Genomic DNA, 11,368 nt, shown 5'->3' with positions numbered 1-11,368 from the left:
AGTATTTGTGAACTAAAAAACAATTTCCAAATGCGGAATCTGAAGTTCCCGCGCGATCCTCGCCAGTGCGGTGACGTCAGATATTGAACCGTCCTGCGAGTCAAGTTTCTTTCACGCCTCCTCTCCGAACCGCCGTTGCCGCCTCGACGCGAACAACCGGTTTCCGCCGTGCGTGCCTTGCCGCCTATCGCTGCGAGCAAACAACGCTTGAATTTCGAGTTTTAAGTTTTTTTAGGGCCTTTTCAGTGATCTCAAGTTTTATGAAATGGTGTGGAGGTCGAAGAGAACGCGCAGTGGACTTTTGTGAGCGGCGCGAGGGGCCATGGCTCGCCGGTTCAGCTTGAAAGGCTGCCCCGGCGGAGTCACAACCGAAACTATTCTACACAGACACCAAAGCCAGTTCTTTTGACCGTTTGACGATTTCCTTTTCGACTTCTGAGAGGTCACCGGGCCCCTAAGAAAGACCACTTCGTCCGAATTCCCGACTCACCGATCATCTTCTGCTACATGCGTCGAGCGCCGCCATGTTTTCCCAGGGAGGATAGAAATTCATGAGGCGACATCACACCAAACCCCGACTTTCGCTATATAAAAAAAAAAAAATAAATAAATAAATAAATAAATAAAAAACGAGTTGTTGTGCGCTCGAAATTATGTTAAAAACATGTTTTATGTTTGCCGTAATAAGATGTTATAAAAATGGTGCCTACAAAGGTTCTAAATTTTATTACATTTGACGTCACAAATTGAAAGAAGCGAGGAGGTGAGAAGTGGGAAAGAAAAACAACAAAAATAAAAAACGCAAACGCGCGTGCAATTTTTTTTTTTTTTTGCGTTTTGGTTTTTTCTTTTTTTGCTTGTGTCTATGATTACATCTTTTATCGTTCTAGACAATAAAAAAAATACGACCTTTGGGGTGTCAGCGCCTCTTTAAAGAGAACGCCGCTTCATTTTTGTTTTTTTTGGAAAAAGAATACAGTTCTCTTCAGTATCACCTAGAAAGACCACACCTCAAATATTACGACGTAGTACTGTCCAAATGTTTCTTAGACGGTCCGGCAAACCTTTGCAACTCGCCAAGTTTCCGAAATGACTCGAGCGGGCGCATTCAGGCGCAACCAACAGCGCAGTCAAGGCTACGGCGTGGGCGTAACCAACATTGAGCTAAACGTCATTACCATTTGCCCCCTTTGCTAGTTTTTACTTTTCCGGGCAACCGTAACCGGTGACGCTAGCAACATTTCCTCTCGGTGCTCAGCGGTGTCCACATGATTGGCGGGACGATTCTGCGCAGCGCGCTTCTTGGGAGCCGTGCGGCCCTCCCGCCGTTGTCCCGCAGTTATGGCGTATTCACACCGATGGTTGAGCTGCGTTTGCGAAGCAGTTGCGGACGCGGTACGTGACCGTCCCCGTTCAGAAACACCGAGACGCGGTTGGTGGTTTCCCGGTGATCACGCATGATCTTTCGAGACTTCCGTTTGGCAACCCTATTTTAAAATACAAAATCCCGTTTAATCCACAATGCAAAGCAGAAATTTAGCTATTTTGGCACTCTGAAGCTTTTCTTCAGGCTGTTCGCTCACATCACGATATCAGGCAGCGAAAAACGAGGCATTAACCCGCAAAACGCACCTGCGATTCCATCGATTTCGCCCGCAAGCACAACTCAGTTAGGCGCACCTTGCTGACCCAGAAGAGGATGCCCCCGACCGTTTCCCCAAAGTGGACCCTTCCCACATGCATAGGGCACCTGGTTCTTGGGATAGAGGATTTTCGGGATAGATATAGCAAGAAAATTATGCTATATCAATGCGATGTCATCAGTAGCGAAGGCGTACGGCCTGACTCTGCAAAGACGTCCACAGTAGCAGAGTTCCCCGCTCAACGAACAAGAAGGCCGCCCTAAGATTTATTGGGCTTTGCGCCTAATATAGACGCTTCATTCGGAACTACGCCAAACTTTCCGCGCCTGTGACATACATTACAAAGGGTGCCGTAAAGTTCAAGTGGACACAAGAATGACAGCGGGCCTTCGACCAGCTCAAACGAAGGCTCTAAACGCCTCCGATTCTCGGCTACTTCGACCAATTTGCACCCACCGAAATTTACATGGACGCAGGTTATACAGGACTTGGCGCGGTGCTTGTACAACTGCCAGAGGGCGCAGAAAGAGTAATTTCCTATGCCAGTCGGACGCTCTCCAAGGCAGAGAGCAATTACTTGATCAACGTGGAGGAATGCCTTGCCGTCGTCTGGGCGATAACCAAGTTCCGCTCGTACCTGTACGGAAGCCCGTTTCGAGTGGCTACAGACCTCTCTTCGCTTTGTTGGCTTGCAAACCTGTAGGATCTCTCAAGACGTCTCGCGCGGTTGAGCCTTTGACTTCAAGAATTCGCCGTATAGTGTGGTCTACAGGAGCGGCCGCAAGCTTAGCGACGCCGATAGCTTCTCAAGGGTACCCGTCGATTTGGAGTCTGAGCGCACCGACGACAGCGAAGACGACGACATGTTTGCCGGCGCGGTAACCGTGAACAACACGGCAGCACTTCAACGAGACGATCCTGAGATGCGTGCAATCATCGATCATCTGGAGCGGCAAAGGGGGGGGGGGGGGGGGGGGGGGCAGTTCTACGTGTCTTCGCACGAGCCCTAACAACTTACACTGTTCGAGAAGGTTAGCTCTACAAAGAAAACTTCGGCGGCACCAACTCGACGTTGCTGCTGGTTATCACCTCCGACGAAGCTGGGAGAACTCCGTAGTCGATCACATCCCCGTCTATGCCGTTCCAGCAAACGGGAATGAACTTGCTTGGACCGTTCCCCCCATCGACGCAAGGAAGCCGGTGGACCGTCGTCGCGATCGATTACCACTTACAAGGTACGCCGAGACCGAAGTCCTTCCATCGGGCACTGCAGCTGAATTCGCCAAGTTGTTCGTCCATTCCATCGTCCGCAGGCATGTTGCAACCGAAATGTTGATTACAGATCGAGTATCGTCGTTTTTGTACAGCTAATTCAAGAGACCTTTGTGCTCAACCACACCAGCCATCGCCGAATGACGGCGTATACCATCCGCTGACGAACGGTCTGACGGAACGGCTAGACAAGGTCATCGCCAACATGATCTCCATGTACGTCGCCGTGAAGCACAAGACGTGGGACGTAGTATTACCGTACGTCACAGTTGCCTACAACGGCCCAGTTCAAGACACCACTGGAGTTACATCTTTCCAGCTGGTACATAGTCGGAAAGTAACGAACAGGCTGGACGGAATGCTGCCCCACGAGCCAGCTGACGATTGGAGCGACGACGCCCAGGGGGACCCTCAACGGCCTGAAGAAGTCTGCCGGGTCGCCCGACTCCGGATTCAAGACCAGAAGCGTGTTGACGCTGGCCGCTACAGCCTTAGTCGTCTGGGGGTTCACTTCCAACCCGGGGACAGGGTGTGGGTGTGGACACCCATTCGTCGCCGCGGCCTGAGCGAAAAACTGTTGAAACGGTACTTCGGACTGTAGAAAATACTTTGTCGCCTCGGAGATCTAAACTACGAGGTGGTGTGGGACGGAATGAAAATATCATCACAGTGCTGACCACGACCCGAGGTTGTTCACGTCGTGCGACTGAAGCCGTTCTACACTCGCTATCACTGACACGTTTCGTTTTCCAGAAGACTTTTTAACCTACCAATATTTATTTTTATTTTTTGCATCGAGGCAGTGCGCTTTTAAAGGGAAGAGTAATCCCGCTGCTTGATCGAGAATACGCGCTTCTCTATGAATTTAGAAGGTTCGCGTATACTCTTACTCCAAGCGAAAAAAATAAGGAGGCCAGAATGGCCTTGCCAAGTCAGTATCACGCCGGTTATTGCCACAACATTCGAGGTCGAATATTCGAGATGACGAGCATACTGGATAAAGAGCTGAGCGCTGTATTGCCGATGAATTTCACTGATTCTCTCTCGCGTCAGCCAGCTGTTACGCCGATGCACCGTCGCTTGCTGCTGCCCCCGTCGACGCTCGATGCTGCTTTCTCGACGTGTGTTCCTCTTTTTTGCTTCTGGCATACGTTCGTCACCATTAAATCTTTAGTTCATTCTGTTTTCTCCTGCCTCATCGTCTGTCATTCGTGACAATATTATACACGCCAAAGAAAAGAGGTTCGATTTCACAAAATTGTTTGCGCGCTTACGGATTGTCTTCAGTGCGTGTGAACAATATTGACGATTTCATTCTTGTAAAGATGCAGGAACCCAAAATAACATTGCATATTTCCTGATTTATGCCCCGACCTTGCACTAGTGGTGAACTCACCATTTGAGCAGCGTACATCGCTGAAAAAACAGAAAAAAAAAGCTGTGTGCCTGTCTTGATAGGACAACACGGTTGTGAAATGATGCCCATATATGAGGCTGGTGTCGACAGCAATTGTGAGAGATTTATAAATTGAATATCTATTACATTGTTTATTTCGTTTATATAGACTATTCTCATCTTGTCATGCGGAGAGGCTGCTACTAAGTTTTGCTTGGTATTGACCGGCAGGCAGGGTCCGGCACACGTTAAGGTTGTAAACTAAAAGAGCCATAAAAGATATTTAAAAAAAAAACGAAAAATGATGCTACTTAGCAAGATGTAAAATAATTTCAGAATGAATTAAGCTTGTGCATAAAAATAATAAGTGTAGCAAACTACAGGCGTCAAAGCATCAGTTACACGAGGAAGAATTACACTTTGGCTGGATTAGATTTCGTCTTTCTAGCCTCTTGGAGGCCAAGAGGCTCCAGTCTCGAGACACAGATTCGCGGCTGCTACAAACATTCATATATGTGAAGGGGTTCTCACAATGAGGTGGCATTGTCCTAACCTTATAAGAGTGAAAGAGGTGGACGGCGAGTACTCTGTCAACGCTTACAAAAATGGGCCAATTAGGAATTGGCCAGTGAGTGCTACGTAATCAAAACAACACTACGGGAAAACAGATATGAGGAGTGCTAAGACCTATCAAACTAAGAAACAACAAAGAAAAAAAGCTAAAGACGTACTTGCTTGTGTGTTTTGTGTTAAGAATTTTAGCGATCGAGCTTAGATAACACCTTAGGTGTTAACTGCATCCTAAACAGCTAAACTATTTATCGATAAAATCTCAACCTCTCAGTGTACCATATGTGTAATATGCATTTCTTATAGATTTATTGATCAAAAAGTTAGTGACCCCATACGACATTTCAAAAGATTTCATTGAACATATCATAATCAAATTGTGCATTGATTGTCTTTAGTACGCTCTATATTTCTTCACCTCTTTTGGGGGAGCAGTATGAAGAGAAAATAACACAGTTTCTTTACTTCTTTTGCAGCTGAGCACGAAGTGCCGAGGAATGGAAATCATACGAACTGATTGCAGCGTTTTTTTTTTAGTTTTTTTTTTACTTTAAACACATTGCCAATATCTCGTTGGTAGGCAACTATTCATCAAGATAAAAATAAAGTCGCTGTGACCTATTGGTTCCTTTGCGTTACGTTCTCTATAAAATTCAAATCTGGGGGGTTTAGGGGCCAAACCAACGAAGGGCATCTGGCACCCCTCAGCGGAGGACTGAGGATCCATTTTGACAACCTGGAAATATTTTGACGTGCAGCCGAGAGCTCGGTTACACGGCGCTTTCTCCGTATGATACCTCCGTCATATTGCGGGCACCTTGGCCGGGATTCCAACCCGCTGCCTGGGAACACGTAGGCCGGAGCTTTTTCTCGGAGCCACCAAGGTGGCTTTTCCTATAACAGTGATTTTCTTTTGCAAGAACGGTAAAATACGGACGGTTACGTTATTGCACCACATCGAAAAAACCCTTACGGGTGTGTAAAAAAATAGCACCTGAAAACTTTATTAAAAATTAAAACAGCGCAAGGACACGGACAAGAACAAAAAGACGAACAAGGCGCTGACTTACAACTAAAGTTTATTTGTGCTAACATCAAATATAAATACTGTAACGTCATGACCTACAAATAAAGATAAAATACATGTAATGGACGCCAGGTGCTCCTTAGCCACCGTTATGCGCTGTCACTGTGTGTCTAGAAAGCGACATTCCTTTTCAAATAAACATATTGACGGAGTGTGACACAATTTTCCTCCAATTTTCCAATTTCCCGCGCCTCAATGATTTCTCGAGTGAGTTTGTCTTTATTTTGCTTAATCACTTCACACTTGCCGAAGACGGGAGTGCAGCAGCAGTCACGGCAATGCAGGCCAAGGTGACCTGACACAACTCTAAAGATATTATACTTATGTTCCCGCAAGCGGCCATTGAGGCAGCGCCCCGTTTGCCCGACGCATCTCCTGCCGCACGAGAGGGGAATAGAGTACACCAGTCCTTCCACACAGTTCACGAATCGTTCGTGGTGTTTTTTTTGTGCAACCCTGCTTTCCTTTACAACAGCAGTTCACTTTTCTGCATAGCCCAGACAGCTTTTCCGGAGCCGAAAAAAACACATCAACACTAACCCTTCGGCCAACTTTCTTTAGGTTGCGCGAGATCTTGTGCAGGTATGGTAAAACGGTTACTTTTTTGTTAACCCTATGAGCCTGCTGGGTCGTTTTCTCATTGCTTTCCTAAGTAGGCTCTCAGCAACTGTCGTCAACAGGTAAGACGGATATCCCGCATATCTGAGCCTTGATGCTTGTGCGTCGAAGCTCTGTTTCACCTTGTGGGGGCACGACTTGAACAGGGTATTTCTAAAACAGAGATTAACAATTCCCCTTTTTACTAGTTTAGAATGCGCCGAGGAAAAAGGCAAGATGGGTTTCTTAGCCCTCGGCTCATATATCCAGCACACATGGCCATGACCAAGTTGAAGGCTCAGATGCAGAAACCTAATGGCCCCATTTACAGGTACTTCACGCTTCAGCACCAGCGGTTCCAGACACTCTTTAAACGTTGACAGGACAAACGACACAGCAGAATCCATATCTCCATTGTCACAATCTAGGAGCACCAAATAGTCATCTACGAATCTAAAAATTTTTCCCACCTTGGTTCCTTCCAGTTTGCCTGACAGGACTCTATCGTGGAACGGAATAAATATATCGCTAAGTACTGGGGCTATGCATGACCCTATGCAAACGACATTTGTCTGAATAAAAACACCGTCATACCAGGTCGCGAACGTCGACTCGAGATAAAAAGATAAAAGTTCTAGAAAGTGACTCACACTAAGTCCAGATTCATTCTGAAACGCCGCGGTACCATGATTGTCAATACGGTCTTCAAGAGATGCCAACAGCTCTTTATGGGGAATCGGATAATACAAATCTTTAACGTCAATCGAGCAAGCCAACAAGCCACGGTTAGGGTGGTCTTAAAAAAAAATCTATTATATCATCAGAGTTCTTCACCCGAAAGGGATCATCAATCATTAACATATTCAGATTTGTTTGCAAAAATGAAGCCACACTTTTGTCATGTCCCTTTCTCCAACACAATCACGCGTGTCAGGTCACCTTTCATGCATTACCGTGACTGCTGCTGCACTCCCGTCTTCGGCAAGTGTGAAGTGATTAATAAAAATAAAAATAAACTGACTCGAGAAATCATTGAGGCGCGGGAAATGGGAAAATTGGGATAAACTTGTGTCAGCTCTCCTTCAATATGTTTATCCGTAAAGGAATGTTGCTTTCTAGACACACAGTGACAGCGCACAACGGTGGCTAAGGAGCACGTGGCGTCCATTACGTGTTTTTTATCTTCATTTGTGTGTCATGACGTTACAGTATTTACACTTGATGTTAGCACGAATAAACTGTCAGCGCCTTGTTCGTCTACCTTCTTGTTCCTGTCCGTGTCCTTGCGCTGTTTTAATTTTTGATCATGAAACACCAACTAGCCCAAATTTCTACGTTAGTTACCTGAAAACATATACCTAGAACTTTTGAGAAATGCCAAAACAATATGTAGAAAGAATAGAAGAACATGCAGAAATACTGCAGCAGCCCGAAGAGATGACCAAGAACGGGGCCGTGTACCTGCGCTGTTTCCCTGGAGACTACATCGCAATGCGATAGGATTGAAATAAAGGCTGGAATACATCCGTCCAACCACACCTGCAAATTGGAGCTCTGCTTCTTGCAGTACGATCTTTAGCTGGCTTCTTGTTTGTTCACACGACCTTTCCTCGTAGAATAACGAGACCTCTTTGCTTCTCTATCCCTAACGAAACGTCACTTTCTCTCCTCGGGCGTTTCCTTGGCTTGTCGAACTTGGTCACACTCAGAACGCCGCCACTTCTCCTACAATCAATCCGCCGTTTCCTTTTTCTAGAAATTTTGAAGACTGCGGCTTAATTAAGGGCTGTCCATACAGATCACTTTAAACACGCGTGGAGTGGTACTTCTCCGCAATATGAAGTGCGACGATCCGCTTCCGCCCGTCTTTTCTGCGGGGAGGGGGGGACTGTTTTTCTCTGCCACGTCCGTTTGTATCCTTTATGAAGGCCCATATAGCATGCTGGACACGTGGGTTTCGATAGTCACTCACACGATCTGTTGACTGTTAGTCAATCGCTCAAGGCCTCGGCTGCTCTCGAAGCGCCGAAACGGAAAATGGGAGGATATCAGGGCGCTGCAGAACAGATGGACAGGCAACAGGCGCACCATTGGCAGGTGGCGTGTGACGTCAAGTCTGACGAGCACCGATCTCACGGAAGAGCAAAGGAGATGAGGAGAAAAGTGTCACAATCTCCATCTGGCTACTAGCGCTGCCAGGTTCCCTAGCAGTAGTTGTCCGCTACGACAAGCACCAGCAAGAGACATTAAAACTCTTCTTCAGACCCAGAAGCGAAAGGAAAGTTGTCATATTTCTGTTCAGTCGGACACGTCTTGCTGGCCTTACGGTCTATCTACAGTGGTAACAGAAAGCTGTGATGTTTGCCTGGTGAATGTCCAAACAAAAAACGGACTGCCAGGCTTCGACTTTTATTTTATATAGAGGATAATTGTCGTATTACGCATTCTGAAGTACCCTGTTCGGAGATGGCTGAGGTTCGATGCCTGGTAGCAGAGGCACCTTTTGTTATTTTTGTAAATGTCACATTTTGGTAAATTCAAAAATCTTGTTGTTTCTTCGAGGTTCGAATGTTCTACGTGCTGAACTTTCTATGCCCGTGGTCCTAGAAGCCCACGCGTGTACAAAAGTGGCTCGGCGTCGCCAGCCGGAATCAATCTCGCCCCAGCGCTCGATCATGCTGTTACGCTGCCGTCGACGCCTGCGGCGCTAGCTTTTTGCAGCGAAGTTGCATATGACTCCTAGGTCGGGTATTTTCGTGTCCGTCGACAGAAACCCATCGCGCGCGCCTTATCGCCGTTCACCTTATCATTTAGCATGTGGTTTTGGCACTCGTTTTATTAAGAAAACCCCAAACCAAGTGTCAAAACCACGTGATAGATAAGGCGCCCACGAACGATGATAAGCACGTAGCGCTCCAAGCATGTCTTTCAGGGTAAAGATTACGGTTGCATAAGCTGCTGCGGCAACCACAGAGTACGAAGTGTGGAGTGACGTCCCTAGCCCTGCTAACAATGAAAAGCAGGTAGAGCTCTCACCACGCGTTGCTCGGTAAAGATTACGGTTGCATAAGCTGCCGCGGCAGTGGAAGCGTACGAAGTCTTTCATACATGCAAAAGCTCTTGTACAGTGCATTTACTTTTCTTTCGTCAGTCATTTGGTATAGACCCTTTCACTGTTTACAAACATGATGTGCCGCTTGCGTCCCAAGCGACTTCCAATCGCACCGTTTCTGCAAGCTTTTTGAGGTTGCTTATGTCACCAGTGCTAGAAAGCATAAATGCTACACGGACAACAAAGTTGGAGATTTAACGAGGGCCTTTGGCACTACAGTATAACATCTTGGAGGAGGGAAGTTGGCTTACAAGAATACTCGAAACATTTTAACAGATCTCGCACTCCTTCTCTCTTTTGGCGTTCACCTGGAGAATTGGTGGTTTAACGTTTAAACTACACTTCAGACAGCGGCGTTAAAGTGGCCTTTGTTTATTCTTTTTATAATCCGGCAGATCTCTTGGGCGCCGAAGACCGTAGAACCACCTGGTTGCGTTTGCCATAAAATGGTTCAATACTGCAGAAAACAATCATTGCAGGCGATACCACAGCTTCGATGTTTAACCACAGTCATGGCGTGGATTGGAGCATTAACTTTTTAAAAATTTGTGGGGTGCACATGTTCTCCACATGAAACGTTGAGTTTCCTTCAGTTATTCGTCACCTCATCAATTGCCATTTGTGACATTTCGGTGGAGGTTCGGTTAACCGCGTTCTATGACCTTGATACGTACCCCTCAGAGGCTCTATCGGGCTCGATCCTTTTCAATCCAGAATAGCTAGTTCACGTCGACGAACCCGAAACCAGAGCAAGCCGCCACAACCAAGGTTAGCCTCCGGAGTTCGGTCAACTATCAGAGCAGCCGAGAAGGAAAACCACGCCGGCGATGAACACCACATTGCAGCAGCGATGTCCATCGTCAAAGTGCGGGCCCCACCATTGACGCCGGCGAATTTCCATGGGGATCTCTATAAAAATGTGGACGGCTGGTTGAGCCAGTACGAGCGCGTCGCCTTGTTTAATGGATGGAGGGAGGCCTGAGGAGAGCCTAGGGAATATATATTTCGCTCTGGAAGGCACGGCACGCACCTGGTCTTAAAACCAAGGAAGCGTCGCTTTCGTCGTGAGAAGACTTCCGGAACGAGCTTCGACGCACCTTTGCCAGCCAGCTGCGACGTCAACGAGTCGAAGTACTTTTCCAAGCAAGAAGCCAAGTGGCAAACGAGAGCGTCTCAAGTGTTTCGTCGAGGACGTTCTCCACCTCATGAACCGCGCCCACCCAAACGCTCCCAAAGAGAAAATGCTAAAAGTCCTAATGCGGGAAAGAAAAAAAAAAATCTTCGGGGACCTTGCGCGAACTCCGCCTACCACTGTCAAAGGTTTCATTACTGAGGCCACAAATCGAACGTGACCTCCAAGCACGAGCCTCGCACTATTCGAGACATCCCGGTTTCGCTGCCCTCTCGCCTTCTAGCTGGAACACCTCGGGCACTCGCGAGATCATCCTGGACGTCGTCAGGGAGGAAATCAAGAAACTCCTACCTGTTGCAGCAAGCGCAGCTTCGGCCTGAATCGCTAAGGTTGTAAGGGAAGAAGGTCAGCAGGCTCTACAGACAGAGGTTCTAGTCAACGCCGCTCCTAAACCACCGGCCCTGAGCTCCACCGACGCAGCTCCTCACCGGGCGTTTAAGTTACTCCAGAAAGTAACATCGTGCGATAACACAAGTCGAGGAACAAAGCACCAGAATAG

The sequence above is a fragment of the Ixodes scapularis genome, unplaced genomic scaffold (assembly GCF_016920785.2).
Source record: "Ixodes scapularis isolate PalLabHiFi unplaced genomic scaffold, ASM1692078v2 PGA_scaffold11__112_contigs__length_91849675, whole genome shotgun sequence".
Lineage (NCBI taxonomy): Eukaryota > Metazoa > Arthropoda > Arachnida > Ixodida > Ixodidae > Ixodes > Ixodes scapularis.
The sequence above is the reverse complement of the archived record's forward strand: the minus strand, read 5'-3'. Positions refer to the sequence as shown.